A 26,874-nucleotide genomic window follows, 5' to 3' on the forward strand; every position below is an offset into this window, starting at 1 on the left:
AAGAGGCGGGGAAACAGTGGTCGAGAACAGCAAAGAACAGAGTTTTGTGGAAAGAACTAGGGAAGGTCATTGTAAATAGATAACGTAATCAGTGTTAAGATATTGTAAATAGTAAAGTCAGTGTTAGTGAAAGTGTGAGATAAATTTTGTAAATAGTAAAGTCGTGTTGAGAAAGTGTCAGTTAAATAGTGTAAATAGCAATCAGTGTTTGTCAAAGTGCTGGTGTTAGTATTATGTGGATAGTGCAAAAAAATGAACAAAGAACAGAGTGCTCAGACTAATTAAAGTTTAACAGGGTTATTAACCATGTCACAATAGTAATATGCGTTACAAGAGCGGTATGTAGAGTTTTCATATTCCAGGAAAAGTTTGAAAAAGCGAAACGTAATTGAGCTTTTTTAATTTTCGAGAATTGAAAGAAAACATACCGCTCGTGTATCGTACATTATTTTGTGCGAAGATCGTTTATTACATACCTAAAAGAGGAATTTCTAATTAGTTGCAATGAAATCTCCATCTTGGTTTCTGTTCAATGACGGCAAATTTGCAAAAAAAAATATCTATCTTCAACATTGCTGCTTTAAAATGTTTTCTGTGTTTACTATACTCCAGCAGGCCGTGATATAGGTCTGTCTCCCCCCCCCCCCAGTCTATAAATGCGAACTTAAAACAAACGGTGAGGTTACGTAATGAGTCTGGAATCTTGTTGATTTTTTCACGGCTTCCTTAATGTTACTTGCATCACGGATGCAGTAACTTTAGTGGAGTTGTAGAGTTTACTTAATTTTTGCAAATATTTAAAAACAATAATTAACAGTGCAATTTAGGTGAAATTGCAGTGGTAAGTTTCCAATTTATAATTATTACTATATTGAACGTCTCTAAAAATAATATGTTAAAAGCCTAAAGCGGTAAAAATCAATATGTCACTTAAGCGATAAGAAGAGGGAAATTGTTATGTGTGTTAGGTTGGGAATACTGAATATGGAATTTTAGACTTTCCGCGGATTAGTTTTGTGCGGAAACCAAACAAATACGCACGATCTCGCACAAAAGTAGTACACACGACAAGCGATTGGCTTACCAAGCGAATACACTTTAGCCATCCCTGTCGAGGGGGTTCTAACCCCATCACAGGAGGCCTGTGCCCAACATGGGACATCATGGCTAGCATTCATTAATTCATTCATTCATTCATTCATTCATTCATTCATTCATTCATTCATTCATTCATTCATTCATTCATTCATTCATTCAGTCTATGATTATTTGCCGCGTGGGGGTCTAGAAGAAAGATTTCCCACATGTTTTTTTTTTTTTTTTTGTGATGAACAATTTTATTATTAGCACGTTTTACATTAAAAAGAAAAAACGCTACCACGACCCGAGAAACGGCCCATATTTTTTATTCTCATTCTAATTGCCTGAACCCCAGAAACCCTTAATGATTTCAGCCCGAACACGGCCTACGGGACCGGGCTTAGGGCCGTGTCATGCAAATCTCTGTTAGGTCTATACATACACATTAAACTGACAGTAATATCATTGTAGGCCTGCTGATGCTAAACGGTTAGCAATGTAAACAGAGCCACGCCAAAGGAGTATTTTGGTCTGAGGGCATCTGCGAATTGAATCGAATTGAAAGAGAGGGAAAATGGGCATCTATAGTGATGGCAAAGTATTTAAATTGATACTGACTGAAACCATCAATCACAACATGTCACGTGACGTCACTCCATGTTTCTGTGCTCGACTACAAGACAGTATCTGAAAGTAAAACTAAGGCACTCTTCCAAATTGCATTGCTTCTATTTTGTAATACTACAAATCAAAATATGCTATCTTTAAGTGTACATGTATGAAAAATAAATTTCCGATTACTGTGTTTTATCAAAGATTTTAATAATTTGCTGTGTATGTTGAACATACTCCACGATTAATAAAACCGAGTGAAATTTGTAACATTTATTTTACTCATTAAACTAAATGTAAGATTTCACAATATGAGTTGCCTACCGCGTGTATGTTAATTCATTTGTAGCACAGTCTAGTATATACAGTCGCGAAGCTCAATACGTAGTAATATGCAAACATTAGATAGTTGCTCACCACTAGGATCGCTAATATCGCCTCATTACAGGCAATGCAAAATAGTACCGTCACAGTCTATTGTTTCTAGCGCCCTCAAAACTCAAGCTTCGTGACTGTATATAGTAGACTGTGATTTGTAGTCACTTTACCAGCTCAGCTCGTTCTTCTCTACAAATTTCTCCATATTTTGATATTTGTTACAGCGCTAGTAGTATCAAAATAGTAACAGTGACAAAGATGCGTTGCTTGTTGCGTGGGAAAGCACTTATTCAGATGTTATAAGCGGCCATACTCGTGTGCCATTCTTGCATGTTGTGTCACGACTTCACAATTAGACAGAGAAGTGGATTTCACAGTAAGCGACAGTCACGTGTCCACGTGGGCTTTACGTGGCACCATGTGACAGTTCCTAGTACGCTCCGCGTGGACGGATTCACAGTCTCTGACGTGGGTAGTTATAGAAATGAATGACAGACCTATGAGAAATAACATGGAAGTACATGTAAGCCTAATATTGTTCTTAATGTTCATTATTATTATTATTATTATTATTATTATTATTATTATTATTATCATCATCATCATCATCATCATCATCATCATTAAGCTTTTAAGGATACAGCCCACTGTTGACTTTAGAATTCTTCAGTGCTTGGGAAAAGTGACATAAGTCTGTTTTCACAAACCTTTTTTGATAATTTATTGACAACTTACACTGGTTTATGTCAATTTGATTTTTTTCTGTATTAATTATTGTAATGTGAGAAATACTTATGTATTTTTTTTCCAAGCGAGCAGATCTTCCGTAAGTTGTGAATAAATTATCAAAAAAGGTTTGTGGAAACTGACGTGTGTCACTTTTCCCGAGCACTGCAGAATTCATCCCTGAGTTTCTCCACTGGTCGATTCTGCTTTCTTCTTCCATTTGGGATATATTTCACGATTTATTGACAAAGCCTGAATCTACTCTGGCGCAAAAATAATATCGATGTTTGATGCATGTATGGAAGACAGAGGACAGACGGTATAAACAAGTCACAAACGCACACGAATTAGGAGATTGAGGTTAAAATGGTAAAATAATTTGTATTTATTTATGTTATTGTTTTTTTCAAATCATCAACGTACTTCAAAATATCGAATTATTTTTTTACGATCGTGTTTTTTTGCTGTATTTACAGCTATTGTTGTTAGGTCTTGAAAGTTATAATTCCCACACAGAAACTTGTTGCTAGGAAAACCATTCTTCATAACTTAAAACTATCTGAATAGACCCATTACAGTGTACATTAGTGGCAAAAAAAACGGACTGACCCTTGTAGCTGATTTCAGAGCCTTGTTCATTCCAGAGCACGATATACTGGTAACTAAGACTTTCGAGGTTCGAATCCTGCCTGGGAAGGAAACTTTTTTTGTTCCTTATTCAAATTTATTCCCAATACTTTTCCATTGCTGGTAAAATCCATGTTCTGGGAATAATAAGTCAATTAAGTAGTAACATATCGCTTTAATCGAAAAAGTATTGGGAATACATTTGAATAAGGAACAAAAAAAGTTTCCTTCCCAGACAGGATTCGAACCACGAAAGTCTTAGTTACCAGTTTATCTTGCTGTGGAGTAAACAAGGCTCTGAAATCAGCTACAAGGGTCGGTCCGGGTTTTTTTTTTGTTTTTCCCACTACTGTACTTAAGGTTACTTAGTTATTATTACAATATAGCTTTGCGAAGGCTTTGTAACAGTATTGCTCTAAATTTTCAACGCAAAATATATTGTATTTTCAATTTAAAAAATATGACCGTTGTACAATAAACGTTTGTGAAGTGCATTACAAAATCTCGAAAATTAAAAAACTAGCTTTCCTCGTTTTTCAAACTTTTCCTCGGCTTTGTAAAAGCACTTCCCAACCTTGTACCGTAATATACTATTAATATACATAAAAATATGTACCGTAACTTAAAACTTCGGATTACCCCTTGTCTCTTATTTATAGACTACAAAAAGGCATATGACAGAGTTATTCGACTAAAATTATTGAAAATTTTACAGGAATATGGACATAAGAACCAAACAAATGCGATTAAATCCATGTATGACAGTACTAGTACAGTCATCGGTGAGAATTCCGTAACTCCACTAAAAGTCAACAATGGTCTACGACAAGAATGCAGCCTATATCCGGTTTAGTTTAATTTACATAAAAATAACATAATTAATTGCAGAATGGAAAAAATGAATACACATAACATCGAGTTGCGAAATAGCAAGTACATCCAGAAGATATTATTTGCAGATTACCAAATACAAAGTGGCACAAAAGTCAGTTTCCCCTTACACAGTAATTAATAAGGAGACTAGACACGCTTAGATTTAGGTTTAATTCGGTAACAGTTGGCAGCACTACATAAACACATTTATTTGTCCGTCGTCAGTCGTGAGTCAGGTATTGTTGTGGAATCTGTGTTATGCTCTGTGTTGTATAACGTTCCTTGCAATGGCACATAAGTTTACATAAGAACATCCCATTTACACGCTTCATATAGTGGAGGTATGACAAAGAAACTGACATAATTAATAACGATTTCAATACGAGGTTTCCTGATGCAACTCTGCAACATTTGCGAAAACTTAACCTAAAATTTGAAAGGACGAGAAACATTGGAGATGCATCAAGATCCGGTCGGCCACGTACTGTCGTTAATGAAAAAAATGCTTTGGTTGCGTAAGCATTTGTAGCAACTCCTTGTAAGTCAACGAGACTTTATCTTAATGATTATTACCGAATTAAACCTAATTCTAAGCATGTTTTCTCTCTTTAGTAATTAATGCGTAAGTAGAAGCTGACTTTTGCGCCACAGTGTATTAACAAATTTAATACTTACTTACAAATGGATTTTAAGGAACCCGGAGATTCATTGCAGCCCTCACATAAGCCCGCCATCGGTCCCTATCCTGTGCAAGATTAGTCCACTCTCTATCATCATATCCCACCTCCCTCAAAGTCATTTTAATATTATCCTTCCATCTACGTCTCGGCCTCTCCAAAGGTATTTTTCCCTCCGGTCTCCCAACTAACACTATATGCATTTCTCGCTTCGTACGTACGTGCTACATGCCCTGCCCATCTCAAACGTCTGCATTTAATGTTATTAATTATGCCAGGTGAAGAATACAATGCGTGCAGTTCTGCGGTGTGTAACTTTCTCCATTCTCCTGTAACTTCATCCCTCTCCTAAGCACCTTATTCTCAAACACCCTTAATCTATGTTCCTCTCTCAAAGTGAGAGTCCAAGTTTCACAACCATAAAGAACAACCGGTAATATAACTGGTTTATAAATTCTAACTTTTAGATTTTTTACAGCAGACTGGATGATAAAACCTTCTCAACTGAATAATAACAGTCATTTTTATTCTGTGTTTAATTTCCCCCAGAGTGTCATTTATATTTGTTACTGTTGCTCCCAGGTATTTGAATTTTTCCACCTGTTCAAAGGAAAAATTTCCAATTTTTATATTTCCATTTCGTACAATATTCTCGTCACGAGACATAATCATATACTCTATCTTTTCGGGATTTACTTCCAAACCTATCTCTTTACTTGCTTCAAGTAAAATTCCCGTATTTTCCCTAATCGTTTGTGGATTTTCTCCTAACATATTCACGTTATCCGCATAGACAAGCCGCTGATGTAACCCGTTCAATTCCAAACCCTCTCTGTTATCCTGAACTTTCCCAATGGCATACAGTTAAAAAGTAAAGGTGATAGTGCATCTCCTTCCTTTAGCCCATAGCGAATTGGAAACGCATAATAATAATAATAATAATAATAATAATAATAATAATAATAATAATAATAATAATAATAATAATAATAATTTGTACTTGCTATTTGGGAAAAGGAAATTGTACCAGAACAATAGAAGGAGTTCATAATTGTACCTATTTTTATTGTTCTGTATGGTTGTGAAACTTGGACTCTCACTCTGAGAGAGGAACATAGGTTAAGGGTGTTTGAGAATAAGGTGCTTAGGAAAATATTTGGAGCTAAGAGGGATGAAGTTACAGGAGAATGGAGAAAGTTACACAACGCAGAACTGCACGCATTGTATTCTTCACCTGACATAATTAGGAACATTAAATCCAGACGTTTGAGATGGGCAGGGCATGTAGCACGTATGGGCGAATCCAGAAATGCATATAGAATGTTAGTTGGGAGACCGGAGGGAAAAAGACCTTTGGGGAGGCCGAGACGTAGATGGGAGGATAATATTAAAATGGATTTGAGGGAGGTGGGATATGATGATAGAGACTGGATTAATCTTGCACAGAATAGGGACCGATGGCGGGCTTATGTGAGGGCGGCAATGAACCTTCGGGTTCCTTAAAAGCTATTTGTAAGTAAGTAAGTAAGTAAGTAAGTAATAATAATAATAATAATAATAATAATAATAATAATAATAATAATAATAATAATAATAATACAATCATAAAAAATATAACATGAAAATATCAACCAATAAGACTAAAAGAATGGTTATGAAAGATAAATTTATAAGACAGGTGTAAGTGGTTAATATATAACCAAATTATTGAATAAATGATTTAAGTAGACCTATGTGAGATATAAATACCTAGAAAATAACATACAAAAATATAATGCAATAAACGGATCCATTAAAAGATAGGCAGGCCTACTTAAGATATACTATGAGTAAAGATAATTTTCATATCATAGAAATCCGAGCTCTATCACAATTTCGTCCTTCGGAATGAATACTTTCGAAAAGCCGCCACTCCTGGCGGTGAACGAGCTCTGGCAACCCTATCTAGTGTTGGCGGCGGGGGTGTGAGACACTGGAGCGTGATGCGGACTTCTGGATGCTTCCCACTGTCATGTGCCCGACCTGCTGAGTTGGCAGTCGGGATGCCAGCGCCTCTATCCCGTGACGTAATCAGAGGAAGCACGGGAATCGCCGCAATTCCCAGAACCGTCCTGAGCGACGCGCGGTGGTTCCTCTTCCTCACCTGTTATTTTTGGCGTCTTGAATGCGCGACGCTCTCCCAAACAAACCAAACTCAAATCGGACAGTGGACGCGCAACAGTGTGCTCAGTTTGTGCTGTGACTTTGTTCCTAAGCAACCGCTTTTAGTGCTCAATGAACCGTGAGTACAACTTCATTAAGTCTTACTGCAACATTAAAAAATATTATCTGAGATAACTAGCCGAGACTTACAACAGAGAGGTGTCAGTTAAATCTGCGCGAATAGAACGACATAGAAAATTTCTTCCAAGCAGTTAAGAATGCGCGAATCATCAACGTAACAATTTTCTTCTATTATTCTTAGTAATAACTCGATTTCATATTCCAGAACCAAAATACCGGCAGCTAACACAATTTGTGTTAACACCACATGTAGAAGACTGACTCTAAGGTTCAATTTCCAATAAAATTAATAACGTTCATAAATAAACTGAACATCTATATTTCCCCGCTACTGCGATTGAATTATTGCTTTATCAATAGATCATTATGTGCACTGGTCAGCTTTCCTTTATCTAACGTCTAGTGAATTTTAGGGAATATTTTCTTTTTCCAGTGCGTTGTTTCATTGTAACATTTCTCCTTCCAGCAGTTACAACAATTTAATGAAATGTCTTGACTCTTTATCTAAATACCTAAAACATTTTAATATCCAAGGTTTGAGGTTTGCCGTGAGCACTAGTAAGAGTATATCATGAAACAAGTATAACACTGGCACGAGTCAATGTTTAGGGAACGTGCAAAGCTAGTTTCCTAATTTTTATGAATGTATTAACTGTATAACATTATAAATGTCTTCCATTATTATATTACGATACAAGGGAGAGATGTGCTTTTTACAAACGTGTATTGTACAACATTTTTTTCACGATCATATTTTTAAAACTACAAATACAATATTTTGCATTGAAAATTTAGAGCAATATTATTCCAAAGCCTTCGCAAAACTGCACTGTAATGGTAACTAAGTAACAACAAATGGTTCCCTAGCAACAAGTTTCTGTGTGGGAATTCTAACTTTCAAGGCCTAACAACAATAGCTGTAAATACAACAAAAAACACGATTGTGCGAAAACGTTACTTTTTTGTACTTCAGCATTATAAAACAATAAATAAGTAAATAACATTAAATCTCTAATAATGGGTAGTTTTATATTGTGGTCTATGAAGAAAGTGGTTGCTATGACAACAATAATGTAGGTATTAAATACACTGTGTCCCAAAAGTCATGGTGTCATAGGATTATATGAGCCTTTCAGAGCAGAAGTGTAAGTCAAAATTGGGTAATAAGGTTTAAAGTAAAATTCTGTAAAATACAGCGCAAAGTAGCAATTAATATGTCTTTCGTGCTATCCATTGACTACTAATAGTTTAAATAAATTGAATATTAATTGCTACTTTGCGCTATATTTTGCAGAATGTTTACTTTAACCCTCATTACCCATTTCTGACTTACACCACTTCTGCTCCCAATGGCTCATATTTGTTTCATGAATAAAGGTATAAATGTATTATTGGTGCCAGACGAAAATAAAGCTCTCAAAATTTATCGTCTGTTAGTTTGAGGCGCTGAAGGAAACAAAAGACGGTAACAATCGAACAAATGCAATAATTTTCATTGTTACGATTAATTATACGAGATGGATGTCCAAAGAAAGGTGCAATGTGTTTTGTGGCTGGCAAAATTTGAATCTGTGACTCGTGTATGACGTGAATTTCGTAGCGTATTTAACGAAGAACCATCACACGAGAATAACATTCGTCGTTGAAGTAGAAAGTTAAAAGAGACTGGAAGCCTAGTGGAGAACATTAACAAATGAAACTGTAAAAGCTATCCGAAGAGCATTTGTTCAGAAGACTTCCGAAAACAATTCATAGAGCTTTAAAGAAACGTCTTCATCTGACTCCTTATAAACTTCATTCATCCAGATGATTACCACAAAAGATATGATTAATGAGTCACAGATTCAAATTTTTCCAGCCACAAAACACATGCCACCTTTTCTTTGGACATCCATCTTATATAATTAATTGTAACAATGAAAATTACTGCATTTTTTCGATTGTTACAGTCTTTTATTTCCTTCAGTGCCTCAAACTTACACACGAAAAACTTAGAGAGTTTTATTTTCATCTGGCACCAATATTACTTTTCTACCTCTATTCATTAAAAAAAATATAATCCTAAGAAACCCCACCATGACTTTTGGGACACACTGTATTATTGCATGGCAAATCGTTTCAATATATTAACTTTATGGCACAAGTTATACTGTCATGACGTTTTAGTTGGCATGGTAATATTTTACGATATTGGTACAATAATGCGGCATATTATGCACGATTTTCACTAACGATAAAGACTGTTCATAATGGTGATGTACAAAAAAAATTATCCAAAGTTTGAGGTTTGCTCTAAGCACTTATAAAGATATTTTCGACTACCACTGGACATCACTCTGATAAAAGTCAGACATCCATGTGTGGATAGGGATTCAACCCACGACTGCAGCTCCCAAACATGATGCTACTAAATAGGCCTATTACATCTCTAGCATATAAAGGATGATTCATGAAGTTATACTGGCTCCTCCTAGTATCATTCTGAATAACCATGAGTCATATTCCGAATAATTACGGAAGTTGTTTTTTTTTTCGTCACTGTAGCGCGAATATGAGTCTCTGTTATCGTTGCAATAGTCCCGTCGCTCTTATTTCCGGCAGCCAATCACGTTGCAAGTCGGCTACATTTAAACGTGTGCGTCTTGTGATTCGCTGATGAAGATAAAGAAGGCTCGATAAATAATTAATATAATCGCCCGCCATTTTGGCTCGTTCGTTGGCTTTCGCAGAAAGCATACGAGGACGTTACTTGCCGCTCAATTATTTGGTCAATTACAGTGCGTTTGATTTATTATCATAGGAGCTACGACATGATAATGTTTAACGGTATGGCAAATAGATCCCTCGTATGGTAGCTCGGCAACGAAAGAACAAAAATGGCGAACGATACTACCTACCTAGACTTTATAGAGCCGTCACTTTCTATGACGTAAGCAAAGAGGAGGAGTCACGCCGGGAATAACAGCGTCGCGACTTTTTTTTATAGGGGAGAGTCGGGTAGTATCGGACATCAGGTAGTATCGGACAGTGCCACCATATGGTAGTACCTGAATGACATGGTTACGTTTCTCTATGCGACATCACAGAAACGTAACCATGTCAATCAGGTACTATCATCGTGTGGTAGATGAAAAAAACTCACTGTCCGATATTACCCGATGTCCGATACTACCCGACTCTCCCCTAACAACCACACTTCCTCTTACCGTACAGTACATTCCGCGCTTTGATCTACAAGAAATGGTTTAAATCACTTATTATGCTCTTCTAGGCCAAAGCCTCGTGTTATTCATTATGAGTGTTTATTCATAATAAATGGTTTCTTGTGACCAGAATGGAGTCAGAGCTGATATATATATATATATATAAAGGCGCTGGTTTCATCAATAGTCACCAGATTGCTTGATTAACGTCTAGGGCCTAATTAACAGCCGTCAATTTTCTAACCGTCCATTAAAATATAAAATATAGTCCACACTTGTGGAGTATGGCGCGTCTGGCCGCGAAATCAGGTGGCCCGGGTTCGATTCCCGGTTGGGGCAAGTTACCTGGTTTAAGTTCTTTCTGGGGTTTTCCTTCAACCAAATATAAGCAAGTACTGGGTAACTATCGGTGGTGGACTCACCGCATTATCACTTTCATCTCATTCAGACGCTAAATAACCTAAGATGTTGTTAAAGCGTCGTAAAATAACGTACTAAACTAAAAATAATTATAATATCTTCGATAAAGATAACTGACGATCCGTCAGACGATTTTTAAATTCATCAAAATAAAATCGAAGAGTGTAAACAACAAAGGTTGTATGTGTACAGTAAAAATGTTTTTCAGAAGAGATCTCCATCCAAGCCATATGCCACTGGTGACAACTGTGATTGCATACATTAATTAGTGTCTACTTCCACTTCGAATTTCAACATATGGCTGTTAAAGGTTATCCGGTTTCACACATAGACCTACAACCTATTTTGACAACCACTTAAAAATGACAAAAATGACTCTTACAACTTTCGTTCTTTACAATCTTCAATTATCTTTCATTTACTAAAAAGATACAAGAAATCTCCATAAAAGGTTAACAACACAGTTTATATTCGTCCAGTTTATTGAAGATGGCCAATTGTGTACTACTTCTTCAACGACTTGACCGTTGTCGACTCACTTGATGAACCAAAATTCAACTTTCAAATGTGACGAATGTCGAAGATTACGAAAGTTGATGGAAAGAAAATAAGTTCTCTGGCAATTATTAAAAACGTTTAACGTTCTTGAACCTTTCTCGATCATGTTGGTGAAACCGGGTGGTAGTGTAATAACTTTTCGAAAGATGTAAACTTTGTACATGCATATTAAAACAACCAGCTGATAATACGTTACACAGCAGACTAATCGATGTTTCCAGTCATACATCATTAATCATTATGAAAAGTGGCTCGTTGAATAGTGAACTATCTTAACCAATGTGTTAGTTCATTGCTTGTTTCTTCGATGACAGCACTCTTCCCTGGCTACGGGTATGCAGAGAGAGAGAGAGAGAGGCTAACATCCAATGTCCTTTCAGTATATTATAAGCAAATCTGTCTGATTTTAATAGCATCATCAACTTACTTTCAATAAAGTTTTGAAAATTTCACTTTTGAATAAACATATACTTGCAACGTGGCAGCATTTTCGGATATCAAAGGGCTTATTTCAGCACTCGTTCATATTAAGACTTCTTTGTTTGAAACAATTATAGTGATTCATGATGTCGAAAGACTATTATGCTTTATTAAACGCTGCCAAATTCTACAATAAACAGCATTTAATTGTTCTCTTTGGCCACAATCCAAAGTTGCGACACGTGCTTCGACAACATCTTGCAGAGGCAGATAAAAAACATCCGGGGAACGCAGCATTAACCTAACGGCTAGAGGACCGAGTTCAAAACCAGCCGAGACCAAGCGCAATTTGTGGTGGACAGAGGCAATGTTGGATAGGTTATATAGCGGTACAGCCATTTACAAAACGAGTATTTCACAATTAAAGCTGTCCTGATGATTGGTGCAGTAGAACGGGCAAGAATTTATAGTACTGCATGTCTTCCCGGTAAAAACTTCAAGGGTTCCCTGAGAAAGTGGAAATTTCGTCCTGGCGGTCTACGCGATCCCAAGTTCCTAGTTTCAAACAAACGGAAACAATAGATTTTTATGACTATGACGCATTGAACTCTTCTATATGACTACCTTCGGAAGGGAAATAAAGCTGAGGTTAATGTCGTAGGTTTGTGTTTCCATGACTGAAATATTTCCAGGCAAAATTAGACGCCCCATAAGTATCTTCTTTGTAGACGTCCCTGAGTGTCATTGTCTTCATTGATACAGCAGTAGCAATGACCTCTGGTTACCATAGACGGAAATAGTGCATACATTTTATCTTTCCACGCTCGTGGATAGCGGAAACGGAAGTGTATAACACATCTGTACATATGTGAGCGTTGAAATATAAAACGTATGTTCTGTATATGGGCGGACATAATAAGCAAACAGGCTGCAGTGTAACCGGAGCTGACAGAATGAAATGGTCATGGAGATGATTAGATATTTTCGTCCAATGTACGTCTCACCCGACTGGCAACAATGTAGTTCTACTATTAACGATATTCCTGTTAATTCTATAGAACTATTATTCAAAAGACATGCAACAAATTCAATCAATTACTGTGCAGATGACAAACTTTCGTTTCATGGATCATATAAAAAAAACTCATTTCTGTGCAAGTTAATGAAAAAAGTAAGATTTCATTTATAAATTGCACATGCTGCTTGTCATTAATTCTATACAAATCCATATCATTCTTCTATTATCGCTATGTCTGACACTAATTTAAAATTTATAATAAAACTTATCAAATAAGCAGTAGTACTGTGAAATGAGACAGTTGAAAAACTTGTACAACAGTACCTTCAGAACTAGTTAGATTAATCCTTTAAGAAGAGCGACTGCGAATTGTTCTATCTGGCTTTTAAGGTAACTTCTGCAAAATATATATATATATATATATATATATATATATATATATATATATTTCTTAGAGCACATGTTCGACTTCGCCAACAGAAAAATAAAGTCTTTATAGAAAAATGCACTCTAGTTTCGTATTAAAGGCTATGGTTAAGCTAATTTTGTAAATTAATTTGTACAAATACGTATTCTAAGATTCAAACATATCGTACTCTGATAAAATTGAAGGCAGTTTGTGGAAATATGATAAAAATATGGATATAAATATAAAAATAAACTTATTCCAACACGTATGTGGCACAAAAAGGGAATAACAGCAAGCAAAGTACGTAAAAAACATTACTTAAATTTTATAAGGTTTCAGCTGTACCTGTGCTGCTATATGAATTCAAATTTTGGACTCTGAATACTCAAGAAAAAGACTAGAAATGGCAGACATGACATTCTTGAGACTTATGACAGGATATACACTGGTGGATAAACGAAGAAGAAGATATTCGCGAAGAATTAGAAATATTTAAAATAATAAATAAAATTGAAGACTATAGAAGAATTTGGTATGACCAAGTTTGTAGAAAGAATGAAGATAAAATACTCTACAGAATACAGAACTATTTTTCCAACAAGAACGACCTGTTGAAAGATGGATCCAACAACTGTAGCCTAATTCGGTGCTAGAACAGATCATTAACTGGTCTAAACCCTACTTGTGTTATTTCCTTTGAAGAAGTACAGTTATGTAAATAATAACATAAACTTACTTGAGTACATAAGATGTATTCTTATATAAGAACTGAATAACGAAGAAAATCTTCGCAGTTTCTATTTTATATTAATTTTCAATTAGACACAATGATTGTATTTCATGTCCTCTGATTGAGGTTCTGGCTGATATATACATCTATTATGAGGCAGTACATCTCACTTGATATGAGTCAGAGGAAGAACAATATTGTTTGTATGCATCTGAAGTCTGACTAGTGTAATATATGTAGCTAGTCAATGATGTATGTAATGGAGGGGGAAAGGAACTGGCCGCCCTACGACATTATCTCCTGGCCTAGTTGCCTAATTCGTGCCTTGTTGGTATCACTTGTGAGATTCAGACCTGTCTTCGGACAAATGACTGAACTACAACATTGTATTTTATGTGTGCATTACAGATTGAATTGCTTATAGACAGGCCTACTGAATATGAAAGTTATCAGAAATCTCTATACGCAGAGAGACGATGGGAAGAGAAGCCTGATAGAGGGGAAGTGAAGGTCTGATGGCCTTATCTCTACCAGGATAAATAAATAAAAATAGGCCTACTAATATCAGAAATGCTGAAGTTGTGTATTTTCATAAACATTTCGAAAATTACTTTTGCAGCATTTTTTCGTATATTTCCTCTCCATAAACTTGGTGCGAATAGAAAGCATAAAACACGATAGTTCAGGATTGGCAACGACACCGATGCATGTGACACCACTTACATTCACGACTACGGTTGAGTAACAGTACCGATAGTCTGACTGAAAATTCGAGTCACAGATAACGGCTTGCAATTTTTATAGACAACAAACATGGACTTGGGATCTTGTATCTGAAACCTAACCTTGGCAGTGTGGTAGATATCACACATTTTGTTTATATATAACCCACTCGTTCGCTAACACGACGTTTCGAAGACTGGATCAAGCAAGGAACCTTCGAAACGTCGTTTTGCTTGTGGTCATTTTCAGTAAAAATCCACATTAGGCGAGTGCTATTCACAAACACAACTCTGCAATAAAATTATATTTAAAAAAAAAGTAATACGGTACATAAAATGCTCGTGATAGACTGGTTCAATAAATCGCAAGTATGTGTTTACAGTAAAAAAATGTTAAAAGTTCTTTCTTAAGGTACGCAATACTTTTTGCGTATTTCAGTCTAAAAAAAATGGTATCACTTTTTTGTGTGAATGCTGAAACCGAGTATTTCCGTGAAGACCTCGAAATATTATATGTTTGCGATATTTCAACAGTATTTTTACACTTCGTATTGAGATAGTAAAATTTGCGTTATGTTAGTTCACAGAGCACGAAATAATATATTTATGAAGGGTATGTTTATAGCCATAGATGTGTAAACGCGAAATAGCTATTTATGCAACAAGTTGCGAAATGATAGCGTTTTAAGCACGAGAAGTGAAGATTGTCCACCTCCCGACAACACGGCGAGTGCCTAAAACGCTAGTTTCGCACGTGTTTCATACAAGATTTTTTTAGACAGTCGCTCGAGAATCCCTGATGTATATATTTTAAAGAGAATAAAATTGTTGATCAGTCCTCTCGCAATGACGAACTCCTGATGTTAAAGACGAAAGAGTAATGTATTCGTATGGAGAGAGATAGATTTCACGGCTTCGGATATGTAATAGGCTATGGTGATTGTTTTACTGTTAGGAAGTTGTTTAATTAGCAAAACTTCATTTCTCACACTAGTTTATTAAACCGTGTCGGACTGTAAAGAAAACAACTATCGCAATGTCCATATTTTATATTATATTTTGTGATTTGTATAAGATAAAATCTGAAGATATATCAAATTTAACTAAAACATATCAGCATTATTATAAAAGTGCCAGTTAATATTATTTATAAAGCATAAAAGCATAATATTATCATTATTAGATTAATTTATACTATTATCTGAAATAATAATTTTAACAGTGCATTTATAAAATAATAAAAGAGCAATGTTTGTGGTACAATATTATACTATTATGAAATTTTAATTTTCCTACCATTTTTTTCTATCATCATCATCATCATCATCATCATCATCATCATCATATTCCAGGCACGAAATTAGGCCATTGTTGGCCTGTTTCGGTTCCAGCTATACAGGATCCAATAGACGTTTCTGTGGACGTCCAGGTCATAGTCCTTGAGGGGTATTTTAGCATTTCTTGGGGTGTCCGGCCAGCTTCCATACGAGAAATGTGTTCAAGCCATCTATTTCTCTATTCTGTAATTTTTTCTTCTAATGGTTGCACATTGAGTTCCTGCAGTATATCCTCGTTCCTCTTGTGGTCCAGAAGTGTGTATCCTGCAGTTCGTCGCAGATATTTCATTTCAGCTGCTCTTAATCTGCTGATATCTCTTTGTTTCAGAACCCAAATTTCGCTTCCATAGAGGAGAGTTGGTAGTGCAAGGGTTTTATATAGCTTTATTCTGGAATGTTTCTGTACTAAACTTGGTTTGAGAGCATGGTTAGCAGTCCTAATATTTGTAAAAATTTGTTAATTTTTCTGCTTACATCATTCTCTCCTTCGTATGATATGAAAAGGAATTTATCTGTTCTAAAATCACATTTTCAACAACAATTTTGCTTCGGATTGGGTTTGTACCTTCAAATGCCATTATTTTGTTTTTTTCTGGTGAAATCTTCACCATGTTCTTCTATGATTTTATTTAGTTTAAATATACCCATCTGTAAATTGTCTTCCGAGTTTGCAACTAATACTATTTTTCTATTGTACTATTAAAATCATGGCATATAGCCCATTAACCTGTTGTATCCTATAGGATACTTTGCGAATTTAAGGGTTAAGTGGAGTTCTGCTTGTCATGTAATTTGTAATACAAAATTATTACAACGAAAGCGGTGTCATGTTAGCTATGCGATGATACAGAAGAGAAAGGAGAGGAATAGTGTGAATCAACCTTTACTCTGAGAGTTAATTCATACTTTCTTGCTAGTGACGTAAACAGCTTTACTATTCATTTCAAAGTTCAGCTTAAATGATTGATATTGCGTCATCCGTTACTTCGAAGCATTCATAGCAGAGACCAATCCTTTAAATATACAGTGACGCTACTTCAGATGACAAATTTTAAACATAGCACATGCTTTTGGCCATGTACAAGTAACTGTAAGATTTGCATCCGGCCAGCAACCTAATTCATTGAACGCAATACAGAGACCAAGATTTTACTTTTGATTCCTAGATGAATTATGAACCTTGGGTTCATTTATATTTGAGTTTATTAAAGACTGAGATGAATTATGAATTCTTTCTTCAGAGTTGCTGTTAAAATGAGGCTGCTTTGATGTGGCCAAGAAGTTAAAAAGATTTCCTCACTGACGGATTTGGGTGATTTTGTAATGTCTGTAGAAACTGTTGATGTTTGTTCAAGATATCATCTATGGATACTTTGCTGAGAATTTAATGTAAGAATTTGTTTCTTGTTTTATAGTCTGCGCCGGTTATAGTACAGAGGACTGATCTTTGAACACCTCGAAGGCTGTAAGGCGGCGATTTGTTTACCATTGCCTATGCCGAATAAGAGAAGTTTGACTCTGATTAACTTATTTTTAGAACAAATGCTCAAAGACGGTGATATGAATAACGGATATAATTTAAGAAAATCTGAGTGTACTTTGATTTTTGCAGTTTTTTTTATTTTGGAATGTCGAGCGCTGATCTAATGTAATGACTAAATACGTAGTTGTTGATTTCCTGGGTATGATTTCATTGTATTTATTTTTATTTTCCAGTTAGTTAACCATGCTTCTGTTGTTTTAATATATATATATATATATATATATATATATATATATATATATAGTACGCTCTTTGTATGTCATAATCTGATGTATGACAGCAACATACTGAAACCACAATTAATATGTCTTGGAAATTCAACCGTGAATATGTTAAAAAAAATGTCTCTCTGAGGAAGGCAACAGCTTCGATGAATTATTGTCATGCTGAGCAAGAAGTGTTGATTTTAACTTGAAATATAATTATTACGATCAGTTAAAAAAATCTTTAATGTGTGACTGTAAATATGTGGTAAATTAGTCGTTATTAGTTTCGTAAGAATGCCTCAAATCCAGACAAAATCGAAAGCTTTTTCTATATCGAAGAATACGTACACTGTATACATGGAATATGGCATGGCAGAGGTAATTTCAGAGCAAAGTGTAAAACTATGTTGAGCTCGGAAGCCAAATCGTTCGGAATAACACAATCCCTTAGAAGAACAGCTGGTATCACTTGTATCATACGTTTTAAGGGCTTTCATTTCAAAATTTCCCAGTCTAAGTAACTATTTCGATTAAATTTAAACAAAAAACATGTCGATTTAGATACTGAGGGGGAAGTTTAAAACAAGTGTTCATTGCATTTTAGGTTTCACCCCTCCCCAACCCCAATTTCAAATGGTACCGTATATTTTGATACTTAAATTTGAAAGAGTATTAAATTGTTTATACATCTCATTCTTTTGTTTTCTATTTTCGCCTGGCAACGTTGATTGTTGTTATGTCAGTTGGTAGTAGAATGAAATCGAAATTAATTTTGGGTAATTTCCTAAATTCAAAAGTGCTCCATTGTTTGCTAGACAGTAATACAGCCTATTTCGGAACTCTTCTGCACAGCACTGCCATAGTATCAAAACCATACATAACGTATATCCAAATTTCGGCTTTCATTATCCTCTATCCTGATTTAAATTTTTAAAGAATAGATTTATAATACACAACCATAATATTCCTTAATATCATATTGCGTTACTAGCTGAAACAACCTGTAAACTCAACAAAACTCTTTGTAGTTTTATTCTTTTCAGCTCTAATCAACGTTAACAATCTAGGTTTCCAGGGAGGACAGAAAACAAATTATGTGATACAAATTAATCAGATGTATGAGTATAAACAATTAAATAGTTTTTCAAATTTAAGTATCAAAATATAGGATTATCATTTGAAATTTCAAAGGGAGATGGACTGAAAGAGGTGGTGAAACCTAAATTAAAATTAACACTGGTTTTTTTCCTCACAATATCGAAATTTACCTGTTTTTGTTTTGTTTAAATCATATTTATTTAATTGAAATAAACAGTTATTTAGACTGGGAAGTTTGAAAATGAAAGCCCAGTATTAGGCATGGAATTCAGTAAGGTTATAATTTAATTTAATTTAGTTATTTAATCTGGCAGAGCTAAGGTCAGTAGGCCTTCTCTGCCGCACAGCCAGACTCTAATTCTAACTGAAATACAAGTTATAGGGCGTAGGTTTCGAGGATGAAGTATATTTTTTCCCTGGTTTAGACAGAGCAGATAGCTCTTTCTGTTTTGAAATTGAGAGAAAGAAACAAAACGAAGGAAAAAGAAAAAGGGGGAGGGCGAATACAGAGAGAAGCAAAAAGAACTAAAAATAGAGGAAACAAAGAAACAAAAGAAGAAGCGAAGGAAGAATTAAAAAAGAAGAATAAAGAAGGAATAGAAAAGGGAAGGAAGAAAGACAGAACAAAAGAAAAACGGAAAAAACAGAGGAAGAGCCGACTGTATGCTACCTTCGTTCCTCACTGTGAACTTGAGATTCCTTCTCGTCACCTGACGGCTGAGGAGCGCGTGATGCGCTAAATAAACAAGTGACTGCCGTAGCAAAAACAAAACACACCAAGGGTTCACTAATTTAAGACCATCACATGACAAATTAAGCGTCCATAGTGCAACTCTGTCTTATCACAGCCTAAACGTCATCTGAGGATTTTCAAAAAGAAAGTGGCGATCTGGAAGAGCTTGTAAAACTTAAGAGATTGTATGTATGTATGTATTTATTTACACTGCAAGTGGGCAAGCACCCGGTGGCAGTGGTATATACAATATTAACAATACACAATAAAATTTACAATACACAATACAATTTTACAACACATATACAATTTTACACACAATACAATAATAATACATAATACAATTTAACACAATAATAATAAAAACATAAAATAAAATACCTCATTTTACAATACAACCTACATAATTATCTATAGGTCCTACATAAGTTTCAATAGTCTTTCACTTTACTCTCATCTCATTCCCTGTAGTGGCACTATGACGCATTTCACTGACACTTTAGCACACATTTCCCTGACACTATATAACACATTTCACTGACACTATAGAACACATTTCATTGACGCTATAAATTATCACTGATCGGAACTATTCACTGCACTGTAAAACCATAACTTCACTGACTCACCTCGCTTCACTGATACAACAGTTCAAATAAGTCAAATAATTACACCCTTATGCATACTTATAAACAGAACTACATTTAAACTAAACATTTCTAGTCTAAGGCCCTCTTACACGCTAGTTTTAAATAATTTACAATTCAAACCTAGGAAGTAAACTCGTCAGCCTAGATAAATACATGTCACCTTAAAAAAATTAAATGTTGAATGTCACCTTAATTTTAATTTTCACTTTATATACAACTTTTTAAATTATTCTTGAATCTCCTTAAGGAAGGACAGCCCTCAAAGATCGCTGCAGGTAGGTCATTCCAATCATTTATAGTTCTATTTAAAAATGAGAATTTACCTACATCCGTTTTCTGTTTCCTACATTTGATTTTAAAATCATGATTGTTCCTACCATAGTACGTTGGCTTTTCTAACCGAGCCGTTATGTCTACCCATGCTTTCTGACCTAGATGTGCTCTATACAATGATGTTATTCTAGTTTTCCTACGTCTGTTTTCCAAAGTTTCCCATTTAAGTTCTTTTATCGTATCGTTTCCATCTTCTCTTTTACCTTTAACAAATTTAGCTGCCCTATACTGGATTCTTTCTAAGGAATTTATCTGGTATATTCTATAGGGATCCCAACATGTAGTTCCGTATTCCATTAACGGTCGCACTAACCTTAGATATGCTATTTCCCTCGATTTGGGGCTAGCCTTTCTCAAGATTCTCATAATAAAGTGAAGTGCCCTCCATGCTTTACCCGTAACATTATCAACATGCTCTCCCCAAGAAAGTTTGGAGTTTAAATACACTCCTAGGTATTTACAACATTGTTCTTGCGGAATTACAACACCACTGAATTCGTAATTAAGACTAGTTTCCTCTCGGGTTTTACAAAATGTTATACATTTACTTTTAGAACCATTTATTTTCATCCTATGCTTTAACGCCCAGTTATAAATTTTATTCAAGTCTGTTTGAATAGCATCTACATCTGAATTATTTCTAATCTTTCTATAGATAATGCAGTCGTCTGCAAATAGCCTCATATTTGATGTAATATTCTGGCATAGGTCATTTACGTATATTATAAAGAGTAATGGACCCAGAACGCTGCCCTGTGGCACCCCTGAACTTATATTTCCAATTTCCGATATTTCATGACCTACTCTAACTCTCTGGGTTCTACCGTTTAAGAATTCTTGGATCCATAGCACAACTATTTTATCTATTCCTAGCCTACTTAACTTTACTATTAATATGTCGTGTGGCACCAAATCAAATGCTTTCGAAAAATCAATCACAACTGCATCAATTCTTCCGCCTCTATCTACCTCTTCAGCTAGATCCTGAACCAGCGACGTAATTTGACTATCACATGAGAAGCCTTCCCTAAAACCATGCTGGCGGTTGTAAAACCAGTCTTTCGCATTTAGAACATGACGAATATAATCCGATATCAAATGCTCCATGACTTTACATACGACAGATGTAAGGCTAATCGGTCTGTAGTTTCCGACATCTAATTTATTTCCACCTTTATGTATGGGTACCACTATAGCTGATTTCCAGTCACATGGAATAGCAGCATTGTTTATGGAAACATGAAATATACGCATTAAGTATGGAATTATGGCCTCGGAACCTAATTTAAGAATCTCTGTAGCAATACTATCTGGTCCTCGAGACTTCCGATTTTTTAATTTCGTTATTCTCTCTCTAACCCCTTTGGAAGTTATTTTGAAAGTCGAATTTGGTTCAGATTCATGGTCTGTGACACAACCACTCCTATCAGCGGGATTATTATTATTATTATTATTATTATTATTATTATTATTATTATTATTATTATTATTATTATTATTATTATTATGGAAAACCGAAATGAAATAGGAATTTAATAAGTCGGCCTTTTCTTTGTCATCAGTTATACTTTCTCCGTTCTGATTTCGTAAAAGCACTACTCCTTCGTTTTTTCCTTTTCTCCTGCGTACATAATTATAAAACTGTCTCCAATTGTTACTTTCATCTTCTTTTAAAATAGATAATGCACTTGCAGTTCACAGATAAGGAAAGTCTACACACAAGACGTTTGTTTCAAAATGTGATAAGTCAAAATCTTTTTGTGTTTTCTTCCCCCTCAGATGTATTTCTCTAGATAGATAGATGGATTTATTGAGTAATATTATACATACAGATGTTATATTATCATAATTTTCTCTAAAATCCAGTGCACGGGTCTTCTGACAGTACGTGCTTTGTACCCAAAACAAGTCCTACTTTGTAGGTTTCACTCCCCTCACCTATGATTATATCCAACCACTCTCTAAAAGAACACGGCACAACAAAACACATTATATAACATATCCTAACCTAAAACAGACATGAAAGTATATAATTGGGTAGATACCATTATCCCTTCATCAGTTCGTATCACAAACTTCAACAGCTGCACTTCTAATCTTTCTCGCCTTCAAGAGGAACAATCCAGTCTTTTGTTCGTATTCTATATTCCCCATGAGGTCAAGACATGCAAGCGAACTCCTATTCTGACTTAGCATCGAGGGTGGTAGATATTTTCTCCGAACTTGTTCCAATTCGACACACTGTAATAAAATATGTCTGTAGGAGTCCTTTTCTCTGCAAAGGGGACAAAGGCGCTCTCCTTCGTTGACAATTTTATTATCCTTCCATGCCCCCAATCTTAGCCAAGCTAAACCTGCTCTGCTGTCTTTGTTACAAGAATTTATGTAGTCACACCTCCCCCAGTTAAGCATGAGATCTGATTGTAAATGTAGTGAGGAATTTTCCGAACATTAGAGCTCAATCTCTTGCCTCTCGATATCAATTAAAGATATCTTCACATTACGCCATATATTCCTCCTGTTATTATCACCTCTATCCCACACCCATCCATTCCTATATGATGCAGCCCTCTCTGCAGTTTATAAACCTACCCTTTTTCCCAACCCTCTCTTTGTTGAACTTGTTGGATGGGTACTTCTCTAAACAACGGTTTCATTGCTATGGGCGCGATCTATGAGTCCGATTTATAATGTTAATAAATTACAAATTAACACTTCACAAATCATAAATAAAAGATTACAAATGCTTGTAAACTGTTACATAATACGTCCTTATTCATTTGTAAAGTTTATAAAATCAGATAAATAAATTTACGATTACAAACACTATTACGTATTACGTCGCTGTTGACAGTTGACGAAAATTCTCTAGGAGCAGGGCTAAACTTGCCGTATTTTTACCACAATTAATAGATATGTTTAGGTACGTAATCTCGGTAAACCACATTTCAGCACTAGAAACTTTCAAAAACGCGCAAAAAGAAAAAAATTTATATCCGAGTTATTTACGAGGTTTTGGAATTAATTAAGGTAACAAAACACAATATTCTTTTGAACGCAGCATAGAGATATTAATGACAGAAGAACAAAATGGTGGTCATGCCTGAAATTCTTACAAGAATAAACACCATGCTCTTGTGAATGTAACAGTTTTTTTATTTGTATGTAAGCATACGAGTCGTTTATAACCAATTTTCAACGATGCCAAAACTATCTTGAATATAAGGTACAAATCTGAAACACTGCCGTAGCCAAATTGACAAGTACCTAACTTCTATTCGTACTCGGGACGCCATCTTACATTGCACCGGGCGGGTCGTCGCGCGATGTACAGGGTCAATCAGCTGATGCGCGTGCTATTTATGGCTGTCTAGTCAAAAACTACACAGACAGCATTATGTAGCATTCAGTACAGGTGTGAGCGTACATTCCAACGACTATGAATAAATTTAATTCTATCTCCAAACAATGACCGAAGAAAACCAACTGCAGATATTACAGGATCAACTTCGGCGCCCGTCTTTCAAGATAAATCACAAACTGATCTGTTTTTCAAACCTTTTAAAAGCACACAATTAATATTCCAAGTCATCTTTTCTTTTTAAAAGGGAAACGTTTATGCTCTTGATATTCGATAAATCTAGTGATACTTTCAAAATAAGTTGATGTCAGTTACAGTTGGCCCTGAATGACTGAATTTATTATGTATTTTGAATTCAGCCAGCCGTGATAAAACATACATGGAAAATAAATGATTGTGATATCATTCACTAATATTCGTACACAAATGGAGTGGTTAACAAAGTTTTGTATCACAATTTTTGAGATGAATCAGTGATGTAGGTCTATATTCAAAGTTTTGTATCAGAAGTTCTGAGATGAATGAGTAGTGTATATTAAAAGTTTTGTATCACAATTTCTAAGATGGATCAGTGATGTATATTCAAAGTTTTGTATCACAATTTCTGAGATGACTGAGTAGTGTATATTCGAAGTTTTGTATCACAATTTCTAAGATGGATCAGAAGTGTATATTCAAAGTTTTGTATCACAATTTCTAAGATGGATCAGTGATGTATATTCAAAGTTTTGTATCACAATTTCTGAGAAGGCTGAGTAGTGTATATTCGAAGTTTTGTATCACAATTTCTAAGATGAATCAGTAGTGTATATTCAAAGATTTGTAACACAATTTCTGAGATGGCTGAGTAGTGTATATTCGAACTTTTATATCACGATTTCTAAAATGGATCAGTGGTGTATATTCAAAGTTTTGTATCACAATTTCTGAGATGAATCAATGGTGTATATTCAAAGTTTTGTATCACAATTTCTGAGATGGCTGAGTTGTGTATATTCGAAGTTTTGTATCACAATTTCTAAGATGGATCAGTGATGTATATTCAAAGTTTTGTATCACAATTTCTAAGATGGATCTGTGGTGTATATTCATAGTCTTGTATCACAATTTCTGAGATGAATCAGTAGTGTATATTCGAAGTTTTGTATCACAATTTCTAAGATGGATCTGTAGTGTATATTCAAAGTTTTGTATCACAATTTCTAAGATGGATCAGTGGTATATATTCAAAGTTTTGTATCACAATTTCTAAGATGGATCTGTAGTGTATATTCATAGTTTTGTATCACAATTTCTGAGATGAATCAGTAGTGTATATTCAAAGTTTTGTATCACAATTTCTAAGATGGATCAGTGGTATATATTCAAAGTTTTTTTATCACAATTTCTGAGATGGCTGGATAGTGTATATTGGAAGTTTTGTATCACAATTTCTAAGATGGATCAGTGGCATATATTCAAAGTTTTGTATCACAATTTCTAAGATGGCTTAGTAGTGTAAATTAAAAGTTTTGTATCACAATTTCTGAGATGGCTGAGTAGTGTATATTAAAAGTTTTGTATCACAATTTCTGAGATGGCTTAGTAGTGTATATTCAAAGATCTGTATCACAATTTCTGAGATGGCTCAGTAGCCTATATTCAAAGTTTCGTATCACAATATCTGAGATGGCTGAGTAGTGTATATTAAAAGTCTTGTATCGAAATATCTGAGATGGCTCAGTAGTTTATATTAAAAGTTTTCTATCACAATTTCTGAGATGGCTTAGTAGTGTATATTAAAAGTTTTCTATCACAATTTCTGAGATGGCTCAATAATGTAGGCTATATCTCTTTATTCATTTTAAATCAATTTATAAACTGGCAAGTTACCTAAACCAAAAACAGAGAAAAAGACTGAATACAGTTGAAACTAAAATTTTAAGGAAAAAGAAAAGGCAGCATTTTTGGATCAGTAGAGAAATGTATAAATTTTATAAGCCATTATCAGAATCAGAATATACGAAATGCAAGGTTTGAGGGTATGCAAATACAGATTGTCGACAACCGAAAGTTAAGGGACGAAAAGAAAGACGTATGAAAAGACCGAAGCAGTCTATCAAGATCTAACTCGTGAATGACATCAATTGTGAAGAAAGTAAAATGACGACAGCGATTGTAGCAAACCTGCCCCAACACAGTCTTCGTACACCACGAATTTCATTTGAATCCAATCAGCGTACGTCTGATGCGAGGTATTGAATGAACTGCGGTTGTATGGGTCGCGCGTCACACCTTGTTAGCGGCCAGGTGATACTCAACCTTCAAAGAACCTAGAATAACCTGGCGCGTGAGCCAAGACTCCTCAAGAGCAAGGAAAATATTATTGTAGACGACTCCACGTCAATGGCAGTTGGACACTAAAGAAACAAACAAGAAAGGATCTCAATCTGCTCAAACTAATTTAGATCTATGTATGATTTGAGGCTTTCTCGGCGTTGGTTCGCTAATATGTTTTCGCGGGATATCAGCCGAGTTAAGATTTTGGAATGCTCCAAGCTTTCGACTATGATAGCAGTCGAAAGCTTGGAGCATTCCAAAATCTTAACTCGGCTGATATCCCGCGAAAACATATTAGCGTAATTTAGATCTGTGTTTTGCGTTACACTGCGTGACGAGAAATAAATGATGTAATGGGATATTTAGCCCGTGCTCAAGGAGGACTAATAGACAGAACGGGATATCTGATATTACTGAAATTACAGACGACGGTAGAAATTAATAACTACAATATGAATGGCGTATGATGCAGAGCAGAGTGCGTTGTAAATTTCAAGCGCGGAGGATTTAAAGAAATCCCAATGACTGCGTGAAAAGTCTGTAGATACTCGCATTAAT

The 26,874-nt window shown here is 35.1% G+C and overlaps 2 protein-coding genes across 3 annotated transcripts in view; one reads left to right on the top strand and one right to left on the bottom strand.

The window, feature by feature from the left end:
- LOC138699609 (neuroparsin-A-like) overlaps positions 1 to 26,874 on the bottom strand; it is a 115,262-nt gene that overhangs the window by 67,754 nt on the left and 20,634 nt on the right. The window lies entirely within an intron of this gene.
- Positions 7,102 to 26,874, top strand: part of LOC138699607 (RING finger protein 145 homolog) — a 51,577-nt gene continuing 31,804 nt past the window's right edge. Inside the window, exon 1 of the mRNA XM_069825622.1 lies at positions 7,102 to 7,254. The gene's annotated coding sequence lies outside the window, so the exon portion shown is untranslated. The remainder of the gene's footprint in view (positions 7,255 to 26,874) is intronic.

This window comes from Periplaneta americana, chromosome 5 (assembly GCF_040183065.1).
Source record: "Periplaneta americana isolate PAMFEO1 chromosome 5, P.americana_PAMFEO1_priV1, whole genome shotgun sequence".
NCBI lineage: Eukaryota > Metazoa > Arthropoda > Insecta > Blattodea > Blattidae > Periplaneta > Periplaneta americana.